Source organism: Puma concolor, chromosome C1, assembly GCF_028749965.1.
Source record: "Puma concolor isolate L17-30 chromosome C1, mPumCon1.1.hap2, whole genome shotgun sequence".
Classification (NCBI taxonomy): Eukaryota; Metazoa; Chordata; class Mammalia; order Carnivora; family Felidae; genus Puma; species Puma concolor.
This window is the reverse complement of record NC_141674.1, coordinates 196,774,371-196,787,638: the sequence shown is the minus strand read 5'-3', so window position 1 is coordinate 196,787,638 and position 13,268 is coordinate 196,774,371. Positions and strand designations below refer to the sequence as shown.

The 13,268-nt window shown below is 37.0% G+C and overlaps 1 long non-coding RNA gene across 1 annotated transcript in view; it reads right to left on the bottom strand.

Moving 5' to 3' along the window:
- The window catches only part of LOC147578657 (uncharacterized), a 104,429-nt gene that overhangs the window by 68,670 nt on the left and 22,491 nt on the right, over window positions 1-13,268 (bottom strand). The gene's annotated exons all lie outside the window — the stretch shown is intronic.

Here is a 13,268-nt window from a genome sequence, read left to right as displayed (position 1 = left end):
TGTTGAGGGACCTTATGCTATTTACTTAGCCACGTTGTAATGCCCTTTACAATCCCAAATTCATTCTTGCCTCCAGAAGATTATTGAGATGGAACTTGTGAGATATACAGCCTATTTCAACAAACAGCAATCGACTTCTTCCTTTACAGTTTCCAGGGAAGGAAAAAAAAAATTACCTTGCCAGCTGGTACACAGGCTGTACCATCGAAGCTACTTGAATCCTAACTGTCAAAAAGGCACCAAGGGGATTTTAATATATACAGTGTGGATGTGTCAGAAGACTCATTTTATGAGGAGTTTAATCTGTGCATTTGAAAGAGAATGGCAGGAACAGTCCTGTGGGGCTCACCTCCAGGGCAGACAATGTTTTCACTCTGTAAAGAATCCCGCTTGATGAGAATCAATACGTGTAGTTGGTCTTGACTACAAATAGTTCATTCCACGCTGAGAAAAGGGCCGCTGCCACTCCATTTACCTCCTTCCGAGCTGTAATGGTCCCAACTCTCTCCATGTCAGAAAAGCCCACAATTACTTGATAGAGAAGAATGTATTGGGCAATTCAAAAGCTAGAAATCTCACGTGGAGATTTATAATTACAGGGGTGCAGGTGTCTCGCATTTTAAAAATCCTGGTGCTGGTTTACAGCAGAACAGGCGAGACCATTGTCCTGTCCCCTCCTCCAGAGCTCCTCCAAATGCACGAACTAAGGCTGCCGGTCCCTAGAGAATGCCTAACATGCCACAGTGTGGTCTCCTGGAGACATGGATACTCTCCTGCGCCTGAATTAGAAAACCTTGACCAGGACCAGAAGCAAATGCACCGTCAGCCACGGGCTATTCCTGTCCCTGCAGTTGCTGCCTGTCCTCAATATGGAGACAGTGACACTCATGCCATCTGAAGCTACCAACACAAGCTTAAAAACAAAGCCCCCTGACCCTTTGATTCCATTTAATGTCATTCACTTTGCTTTGGAAGGTAGTATTACATATTTTTCATAATTAAGTTTTTACTTAAAGTATGAGCTACGTTCAGAAGAGTGCAAAAATCTTCAGAGTACAGCCTGATGATGTTATCACCAAGTGAACATATTCGTGTAACCGCTTGCCACTTCACTCTCCATCCCTAGCCCACCCTCCTCTCAGGGGTAATGCCATCAGCCAGTTTCACTTGGCTTTGAACTTTAGATGAATGGCATCAGACAGTACATATTGGTTTTTGATCTGAGTTCAGTAACTCAATACTACATGAGATTCATCCATCTTATATACATACTTGTACTTTGTCCATTCTTATTGCTGGGCAATATATGATCATATACCATACTTTACTTATCCTTTCTACTATTGATGGACACTTGAATTGTTTCCAGTTTTGTGCTATTGTGAATGTTACTAAAGATGTTTATGTACATCTTGATGCATATATGCAGACATTTTTGGAGGACGTACGCCTAGGAGTGGAGCTAAGCTATGCCTAGCTTTTAATGTGTGCACACATTTAGAAATTGTTCTTTTAAAAAAATTTTAACATTTATTTATTTTTGAGAGACAGAGAGAGACAGAGCATGAGCGGGGGGAGGGGCAGAGAGAGAGGGGGACACAGAATCCGAAACAGGCTCCAGGCTCTGAGCTGTCAGCACAGAGCCAGATGTGGGGCTGGAACCCACAAACTGTGAGATCATGACCTGAGCCGAAGTCAGATGCTCAACTGACTGAGCCACCCAGGTGCCCCCAGTTAGAAATTGTTCTTGATGCTTTTGTCCTAGAAGAAACTTTGTGCCTTCTTTCCCAGAAAAATATCAACTCCCAGAGCTGCTTCTGCCAGTTTGTTCTTGGAGCTCTACTCTCTATCACAGAATGATAGTGGACCAATGGACAGTCTTTGCCCTTGGGCATTTGGACTCTCAGCCCTCCTTCTCAGGAGGCAACCAAGAAGCATTCCTAAATGAGAGTCTGACCAATCAGTGAGTGTTCTCTTGCTGCCACAGCCCCTTCTCATGAGGTAACATCAATACCGTATGTCCTTCTGTGCCACTGTCTGGGATTTTCTGTCCCTTTCATACTCCCCTCTTGCCAGAATCACATACTACAGTATCAGAATTACACAATGAAGCAAGCTCTGAGCAATTTTAATCACTATAAATGTCCTTTCTTGAGAAACCCTACACCCCCCGCCACTCCAAGGGAAGTAGCATGCTAACCATGTAAAGAATCATGCTGTCTCCACTTCCACATGGCTCACCTTCTCCCTTGGAAGACAAGATTCCCAAGCACTGGCCATGGCTTACCCTGGATGTGGCATGACCTCTAACAAGGTAACTCTAAGAGCAGAAGGAGAAAAATAATACCCATCTCCTACTTACACAAGGATGGGATTTATGGAGTGTTAAAGAAATAATACGGTTAAAAACTTAGTGATGAAAGGAGTATAAACATTTAAAAAATTATCTTTATTACCCACTTCTAGTCTTTTAGCAAGCTTGCACTTAAACACCTATCTATTCTTAAGAGGAAACAGTTTCCAACATTTCAGGACATGTTTGAGTATCTCATAATCTCCAGTTGGTAAGTTACTTCTTTGCAACTGGAAATCTTTTCACTCATCCCCATTAGTCTCATATTAAGAATAGCTGATGACTATTCTCTTACTATGACACTTTACGTAATGAAAATTTCCCTTGAGCCACTGTTTTTCCTTCCTTTGACTAAATAACATAAAAGTCCTCATCTTTCCAGAATGGGCTCTAGCCATCAATTCTCTACTCACACATTGCCATACTCCAAACTCAACTTTTGGAGTTCCAAACTGTCTTGGGTAATTTAATTATAACTGGTAACATCAAAATTCATGACAGTCTTCAATTTGTTTATTCATCCATTCGGTAACTAGATAATTGTTTTAAGCTTACTGTAAGTAAGAGCTTGAGCTTCAGTACAGAACTAGACAGATGAATCCCTCATCTCATGGATCTCACTTCCAAAATATATTAGAAAACAAAGTAAAATTATAAAACTTATAAAGGCTATGAAGAAAATAAAACCATATGTTGGCCTAAAGAATGACTGGAATAGGAGCTATTTAGGATTGTATGATTGTGGAAGGTCTTTCTGAAGAGATTTCACTTGGCTGAAATCTAAATGATCTTAGGAGGTGCCAAGGAAAATGTATGTGAAAAGGGGTTCCAGACAAAGGATACAGCAATGACAGACCCTGTGTAGGGAAAGTCACTATGACCACAGCATGATATTCAAAGGGAAGGGAACAGTGTGGGGACACTAGGGAGGCAGTTGGGAACCAGATCAAATCCAGCCTTGTTGGCTATCATTAGGAGTCCTTCTTGCAAATCCCACAGGTCATTGGTGATCATATATGTAAGTTTTTCTCTGGATAACGAATCCAAGAGTGTGATCCTATCACTGTTGCATGCGCACTTCCACTTTGTGGTTGCCAGAACTCCCAAGGTCTCTCTGCCATCAGCATTGCTAGCCTCCTTTTCTATCTTAAAGCCCCTCTTCTTCTGAAACACAACCTTCAAATGAATCCTTTTTTACAAGCTAAGATTTAATTCTACCATAACAGAAGGGCTGAGACACAATACACCTAGTTTTTGCCATGTAACTATCTTACCCTTGGCCAATAGGAAGCAATAGTTAAGAGATTAAGCTTTAGATTGAATCAAAACCAGGTTGTGTTTCTGTTTTTTGACACTTTTACTGTGTGTAACTAGCATATTACTTTACCTTCCTGAGTTGTTTTTTTCTTTTTTTTTAATTTTTTTTTTCAACGTTTATTTATTTTTGGGACAGAGAGAGACAGAGCATGAACGGGGGAGGAGCAGAGAGAGAGGGAGACACAGAATCGGAAACAGGCTCCAGGCTCTGAGCCATCAGCCCAGAGCCTGATGCGGGGCTCGAACTCACGGACCGCGAGATCGTGACCTGGCTGAAGTCGGATGCTTAACCGAATGCGCCACCCAGGCGCCCCATGAGTTGTTTTTTTTTTTTTTAATCTGTGAAGTGGAAATTATATATCTACCTAAGAGTTGTTGTAATGATTGATGGAGATAATACACATTAACCCTCAAGAGATGGTCATTAATAACAATGACATTCAAAAAGCAAAAACCATAGAACTTTGTAGTAAAACCAGTTAGATATTACTCCATTTATTTCTCTTATTTTGTATTTAAGTCTCTCTGAAGCTAAATAAATTGTCAATGGTCACATAGTCAGAAGTTCACCAAATTTCTCAAGTCAATAGTCTTACAGAGGAATAATTCAACCATTCACCACTTGCTTTAGCTTTGAGATTGGGCTTTATGAGCTACATAATCATTATTTGAATAAATCATGCAGACTTTCTGATACCTGATGGAGCAAATTGTGATTGGAAAAGTGTGTGGTTTAATAAATGCTATTTTTGAGGACTTGAGAGATTCAGAACCATGGATTCTACTTTTTATCCAATTTGTTAAGTGGAAAAAGTCAATAAGAAGATGTGGCTGTTATATAGATCTCATCCACCAAATGTGGATTGTAATTTATAGACAAAGCTCTCACAAGAAAATAAATTACAGGTTATAGAAAAGCTTTAGTAAGCAAATTTTTGGGCACAGTGAATATGTCATCTAAGGGCCAAAATCTAGAGAAGTATCTGTTCTGGCATGGAATTATATGAAACCCTCTTATTTCAAGTGCCTGTCATTGGCAAGTTTTCACATAGTTATCACACAGACATGAACTGACCTATATAAGTGTGAGGGGGAAAAATCCTGAGCCTTAAGCATAAGTTTAAAAAGTAGGCTTTTACATGAACTCTGCATATTATGCTTGTATTTAGTCCTTACTATTGGGTTTTAAAATTATTTTATTATTTGCTTATTTATTATATAAATAAACTGCAATCATAGGAGAAAAATAGGAAATATAAAAAATATGAAGAAGCAAAAGGAAATTTATGTATAATTTTACCAGTCAGAGATAACTATTATTAACATCTTGCCACCTACGCATACACACACACACACACACACACACACACACACACACACACAAATTCTTCCCATAGCCAAGTTAATTCTTATTTTACCTAAAGTAATATATCAAAGGAAACTGACACAAAGTTTTAAACCAAACATTATACTGAAAAGTGATTATCACAAGGGAAAAAACATTTTATATGAAAAACTTCAAATTTTCACAATTATTGTTTACTAGATACTTAACCAACAACCTCTTCTCCTCAGGAATATATAAGGGATTTACGACAAAAAATTCCATTGTAATTCAACAAGACTTTACTAAACACCTGTAATGGTCCCAATATTGGGGGAAGCACAAAACAGTGTCTATGCTTTTGAGAAATTATATCTGTGAGGAACACACACAACAAATTCAGATACTTGAGCAACATGATTGGTAGAAGAAGAGAAACGCACATTGAATTTCTGATTCTAAGGCGGTCAATGCTCTTCTTTTTCAAAGTCTTCACTGTGAAATGGGACTACTACCTGTCTTTTCCTTTCCTCACAAGGAGAAAGACCGTAAAGTCCATTACACACTTTGTGTTCTCAAGATTTTTTTTGAGTTTGCTAGAAGTCTGCTGGACAGATGGGATTCCTGAGTTAGTTTGCAGACATGGACTCACCCAACAAGTCAAGTTTTTAAATGTTAAATGTCTTTTTGATTTGGAAGACAATTGATGCAGCCACTTTAAATCTACTTTAAAATTTTACTCTCATTGAAGTACTGTAGTTTCTAATTTGCCTTAATATTTCTTTTATATAAATATTGGTTTTATTGCATATGGCAGCCCCTACCAGGATGGCTTGTGCACTGCACTTCTCTTTGTCTAGAACCCTCATGCCTTCCCCCTCACCTATGAAACCCTCTCTTCCTCTTGTTAACCCAAATATCCTCTCCTTAGAGAGGACTTCATCATGCCCACAGGGAGGACTTCGTGATGCCCACAAATTTTTCCAACTCAGTGTTTTCACAGCCCTGTTTATATTTTCTCTCAAACACTCATCTCGGTTATAAGTTGATATTTCTTTGGGTAATGATTTACCAGTGTTTCCCTCACCAGACTGTAAGCTCAAGTTTTTGCTCACAACTGTATCTACAATGCCCAGAAGAATGCATAGGACATGCTAGATAACAAATGTTTGTTGAATAAAGTTCCCTAAAACCAATCATCTGGATGCAGTGCTCTACACAAGGTAGGTGTAGTATACGCTAAATGCTTGGCATTCACTGAGTAGATACTTGGGAACTCTACTACACATTTGCATTAATATATTTTTTTCAAGAATCATGAGAATCATTTTTTCACCCATCCCACATCTAAAGTAAGTAGCCCCTCCTTAATAAAAACATTTTTCTCTAGGGGCATGTGGGTGGTTCAGTCGTTTAAGCGCCTTACTCTTGATTTGGGGTCAGGTCATCATGTTCACTGACTTTGGAGCCTGCTTGGGATTTTCTCTCTCCCTCTTTTTCTCTGCTCTTCCCCAATGCATGTGCACTCTTTCTTTCTCAAAATAAATAAACATTAAAAAATAAAATAAAATAAAATAAAATAAAATAAAATAAAATAAGCATCTTGTTCTAAATATAGCAATACCCACAGCAGGCTCTGTACACTGCATTATCACTAGAAGAGGAGCATAGGGTAAATCTATACTCTCTGTCCGTGGCTTATGGAAAGGTTTGACTGAGTTTAACAATGATTCATCGTATACCTGAGAAATACGAATTCCAGGTCCGCTCACCTTCCCCATACTAAAAGAGGAACCCAAAAGTCCTGTTAAAAGTTGTTGCCATTTATTCACTTGCTTAATTGAGACACACATTTTTTTTTTATTTAAATCATCTTGCTTTTCCTTGTGGTTTCAGATAAAACTCATTTTCTTTAAACAATTACATGTTATTGTCCAAAATTATCTATTCATCATAAACTCTGAGTATCTGATATGGGTCAGCCACAGCCCTGAGTGTTGTCACAATTAAAGAAATCCAGTCCAAACAGGGGTTTACATTTTATTCACCTCTCTCTCTAAAACATCAAGGAAGTCCAAGAACTTAGTCCATGACTACTCTTACTACAATTTCCTGTCATCTCTTGCTTTCTAGTACCTCACTATTCCTAAGTTCCCCCTTCCTCTATTACCTCTAGAGACGTCTGCCCTGTCCTGCCATCTTGGTTCTCTGCCAGCACCTGTGTCCTCCACAGCGAGTTCCCCAAAGCTCTTACCTTCCATCTTAGTAATCCCTGAGTAGTGTGGTTCTTTGTTTAATTGCATTCCTCACAGGAACTACTCACAAGACTTTCTCTTTCATCAGAGGACAAATGCTAAGAGGAAAAGCCATAATCTACATGCATTACTATTTTTCACATCACAATTATAGGCATTCAAAATTCATCTCCTTTGGCAAGTAATAAGAAGCTCTTAGCGTGGATGTGTGTGTGTGTGTGTGCACGTGTGCATTACAATGAGTTTGTGTGTGCTTGTAGCATGTGTGTGTCAGTGAGTTTGTGTGTCCTTGTAGGGTTTGTGTGTGTGTGTGTGTGTGTGTGTGTGCGTGCGCGCGCACGTGTCTGTGTAGAGTACGTCTCCCAGACATCCATAAATTGGGCACAACTGAGAAAGCATAGAGTGCCATTAAAGGGAGAGCATAACAATGAGTGAGACTGCAAAAATTGAGTCCCTGTTCCTTCTCCTTCCAGATCCCAAGTCATCTTCAGCTATCACCTTTCCACTGCAACACACTTAGCCATGAACATTTTAGGAAACATAGTGACATCATTTTCAAATTCATATCCTAAGATTGATATCATGCTTCATTGTTCTGAGGCATAATGGGAGGTAGTCTTCCTAATATTTCCCTACTGTCCCTGAATCTACACTGAGCTTGGAACTTTCCGAAGTTCCCATAACTCCTTTCTCACCTATCTGAACAATAGCCGATACAGACATGCATTGATATATGCATAAAGAATTATATAGATTTTTGTGAGTATATTTACACATATGGTATCAAACTATACTTCATATTCTGTAAATTGCTATTTTCATGTCTTACAGATCTTTCCATATCAGAATATATTGGCCTACCTCATTATTCCATAGAATTGTATAGGAAAAAAAACCCCACACATACCATGTCAATTTAACCAATTTTTATTGACAGGCATTTGTGTTGTGATCTTCTTCCTATTAGAAACAATGCTGTAATACCATCCTTGTTCAGACTCCTGGTTCATAGGTGTGAGTATTTATAGTTAGTGTTTCTCAAATCTGGCTTCACATTAGAATCCTCCGGAGAGCTTGTAGAAATACTGCTGCCCATGCTCCCTAGCCCCTCCCTCCACTAGGCCAGTTAAATCAGAATCTGGGAGTGGAGCTCAGGCATGGGTGTTTAATAAAATCCCCCCAAGTAATTTTAATATGCACTCAAGGTGGAGAATCATTACTAATTATGAAGAATTGGAATAGTTGAGCTGAAGGGTCTATACATTTTACATTTTGAACTCATTTTGTAAACAGTTAAATTATATACAGTTTAAATTATGTAGTATCATTACTTCTGCTCTAAGTTCTCAGGAAATCCGAAAGCATAAACCAAGTACCAAAAAAGGGTCTCTGTTTAAGTTGAAATGGGAGCTCCTCCAAAATGCCTATATAAAGTGAGTGCCTGCTCCACCCGAAGTCATTATTTTCACAGCACTGGGTTTGCTTTCTTTGTATCACAGGCATGGCTCAGAGATGTTGCTGGTTTGGTTCCAGACCACCAAATTAAAGCAAACATCACTATAAAGTTAGTCAAATGAACTTTTTGTTTTCTAGTACACATAAAAGTAATGTTTACATGATACTGTAGTCAATTAAGTGTGCGATAGCCTTATGTCTCAAAAAACAATGTATATACCTTAATTACAAAATACTTTATTGCTAAAAAAAATGTTAACCATCCTCTAAGCTTTCAGCAAGCATAATCACTGAGCACAGATCACCACAATAAATATAATAATGAAAAAGTTAAAAATATTACAAGAATTATGAAAACATGACACAGAGATACAAAGTGAGCAAATACTGCTGGAAAAAAATGGCACCGGTAAAATTGCTCAACATCGGGTTGCCATAAACCTTCAATTTGTAAAAAAAAAAAGGAAAGAAAAAACATAAAACAGTATCTGTGAAGCACAGTAGAGCGAAGCACAGTAAAAATGAGTATGTCTGTACGTGTGACAATTTGCAATCATTTCACGTCATTGATCTTTCACACCCCAAATCTCCAACAGAACTCCAAGAGATCAGGAACCCAATCTGTCTTGCTCACCCAGTAATCCTAATGCCTATTATAAAAGGACATAGAATTTAATACATGGTAAATATGTGTAGAATGAATCAGTCCCTGTGGTTGTTTAATCAGTCATTCAGCATGTTAGGCTCTGAGAAGGACCAGTAAAATGAAGGAGAAATGCTGGTTGCTCTCATTTCCCAGGCCTAGAATTTCCGAATAGAAAACAGTATTTATTTTATTTTATTTTATTTTATTTTATTTTATTTTATTTTATTTTATTTTTTATTTTAATTGCAGTGTAGTTAACAAAAAACAAATATTTTATCTTAGCCAAAAAGAACCTAAAAACCTACACTACCATACAAGAAACAGATTAATGTATGACGAATCTTGACCATGTGGTAAAAACAAAACAAACAAACAAAAAACATACACACACACAAAACACACCCACACACACACAAACAAAAACAAAAACACAAAGAGATTAGAAGGTAGAATATGATGAGCCGTCTTTAGTAATAAATTTGTCCCCTCTCTGCCATTCTCCTGCATTTTGGTAAACATCTAAGAAAACTTATACAGCAATGGTACAGTTAAGCATGAGGAACACTTGGAAGATCTGGGCACAGAGCATATCAGCTGTCACTGAGAACATGATTCCTCAGCTGTTCCCCTTCTTTCCCCTTATAAGTAAGTCTTGTCACATAGTCCTATAAAAAGGAGGGGTCAAGACAGCAATTTTGTTTTGATTCTGATTATCATATTAAATTACTCAGGATCATAGTTGTAGAAGGTCTCTAAATTCTACTTTCTCAAAACCTAAAGAATATTAAAAAAAAAAAAAAAGGCAGGGGGCACCTGGGTGGCTCAGTTGGTTAAGCGTCCGACTCTCAGTTTCAGCTCAGGTCATGATCTCATGGTTTCATGAGTTCAAGCCTCCCGTCAGGCTCTGCACTGACAGTGCTGAGCCTGCTTGAGATTCTCTCTCTCCCTCTCTCTCTGCCCCTCCCCCACTCACACTGTCTCTATGTCTCTCAAAATAAATAAATAAACCTAAAAAATATTTTTAAAAAATTCTACTTTCTCTACATGTAAGTTCTGTGTATAACAAATAATGGCTAACCAAGTGACATACACATTGTGCCCAATAGGACTAACCATTTTTAAAAAGACCTCAGTGTTATAAATTATGAACATGTTTAGACTGTCCTTCTATACTATACCTGACTAAAACACAAAGAACATTGACTAAGTAGGAATGAGACCTCACATCTCTTTTATTTGAAGTTTCAGGATGAATTTTTACATGTTTTAGAATTTCTAAATTAATTTATTTTAGGATAGATCTAGATTTATGGAAAAGTTGAGGGAAGTTCCCATGCACTCCACACCCAGTTTCTCTATTATTAACATCTTATTTCAGTATGGTACATTTGTCACAATTAACAAACCAATATTGATGTGCTATTATTAGCTAAAGTCCATGATTTATTCATATTTCCTCGTTTTCTACTTAACGTTCCTCTTTTATTTCAGGATTACATCTAGGACACCATATTACATTGACCTATCATGTTGCCTCAGGCTCCTTTAGTCTATGAAGTTTTCTTAGTCTTTCCTAGTTTTCGATAATCTTGACAATTATTAAAAGTGCTTATCAGGAATTTTGTGGAATGTTCCTCAATTTGGATTTGATTGATGTTCTTCTCATGACTATACTAGGTTATGGTTTTGGGACGAAGCTGTCAAACATTACCTCAGCAACATGGTCAAGGTTAATATCAATAGTAATATCATATTGATAGCATGTACCCTTGATATGATATGAATGGCCCGTGTACGTTTGTGAGCTCCAGTTTTTAAGTAGAAAATTCTATACCAATGTACTTTCCTCTGGTCAATAAATAAATCTGAGATATATAATTGGTAACATAAAGAGATTTAGATATATAGTGAAATCAAGTCATTTCCTCCTTAATATGAAGTAAAGTATTCTTATTTCAATTTTTTTTTGACTCAGAACATAAAAAGTTCTTTTACATGTAAGCCTGTCATAGATTTTCAGGGATTTCCTTTATTTATTTATTTATTTATTTATTTATTTATTTATTTAGACTTTAAAGGATTTTGCACATAGGGAAGTATTAAAATAGGCTGTGGAGGCTCCTGGATGGTTCAGTCGGTTAAGCTTCCAACTCTAGATTTCAGTTCAGTTCCTGACCTCACAGTTCAATTTGTGACATTGACCCCCTAGTTGGGCTCCATGCTGACAGCACGGAGCATGCTTGGGATTCTCTTCCTCTCTCTCTGCCCCTCCCCTGCTCACTCGCTCTCTCTCTCTCTCAAAATAAATAAACCTTAAAAAATAAAATAAAACAGGCTGTGAATTAAAGTAAGAGTTTATCCATCACTCAGTAATTTCAGAAAAACCCTATTCTTCCCTTGATAGTCCAAAGCAAAACAAATTGGTGGCTACATTTCTGTTATTTAAAATACAGTGTTTCTATTATAAAACATAGCATTCTTTTTTAAATTCTATTCTAATTATTTAAATTTGAGATATTCCATGTTCTTAGGTAAAATATGTTCAGGTTCTCCTGACTGTCTTGTATATAAAAAATGAGTACCAGCAGCTAATGTAGCTAATGATTGAATCTTTGGTGTGGGGTAGCGAAGGAAAGAACGAATAAAATACTTCTCCTGAATCTATGTGGGTAATATAGTCAAGTAGATCATGCCACTTCAGGATATAAGGAGACTGATAACTATGGGTCAGATGTGATTTAAGTGAATTATTGCTAATGAGACTTTAAATCACTCTTAGCTATAATATATGGAGAGGAATAGTGACCTTCCCCAAATTGGGGAATGCTTTTATATCAGACCAAAAGAAAATGGCTAATAAATCTATATCTTTAAATAACAATATGCAACAATTAGAATACAAATATGTGTACTTACACATACATACTTATACATGTATGTATATATATGTATATGCTCTTATATATCTTATATATCTGATATATGCTTTTGTAAAACCCCAAACTAGCTAGTGGGTTTTTGGGGTTTTTTTGTTTGTTTATTTTGGTTTATTTTGTTGTTGTTGTTTACTAACTAATAACTACTCCTTAATTAAATATCTCACAAGTTAAAAGAACTGAAGTGAAGATGGTACATTGTTTAATCTTATGCTTCTTAATATGAGAATCTAGCTTCATCAACTGAGGAACCCAAAGACAGAAAAGGAAAAACTTTCAAGTTACCCACCAAAATTCACACAGTATTAGTAATTAAAGTCCTTCTCTCTCTCTTTATTTGTCTGGCCACTTAGATTAAAAATATACCTTATCTCCCTAATACAGATAAAAAAAAATCAGGTGATAAATAACTAGGCTTTACGCCATTTAAGGAGTAAAATGGATGTGTCTACTTTGATTGACTGTTATTTTATTATTAGAAAAGCTGTTTTGCAAGAAGGTAAAACTTACATCCTGTTTAATTTTTTTCATTATAGAAAGAAAATTAAATTATAGGAAGTAGTTTTGAATTATTTTTCTTTAATATGCAGTTCATTACAATTACAAAAAGAGAAGGAGAGAGATAGAGTGAGGGAGACAGAGTTTGTGCTCCCTAGAAGGGAAAGCTTTTAATATTTGATGGGCTCTCCTTATACGTCTGCTTTTTATTTTTAAACACCACCACCTCTTTGCTGACCAACAGTTTCTTGCAAATTATGGCAAGGGGGGCGGAGCATGAGCAAAGGAGCTGGGTGAAAGTGATACTCCCTGCCAAAGTTCCAAGCTGAAATCAAATCCTTCGGTAAAGTTTCTTGGGCATGAAAAAAAAAAAAAAAAAAAAGATTTACAACTTCAGCAGAACTGTAATTCTACCAAGAAAAAGTATCAGTCAATCTACTTTACTGTCACCAAAGGATCTGAAGCTGGCTTTGTCATACTTCTT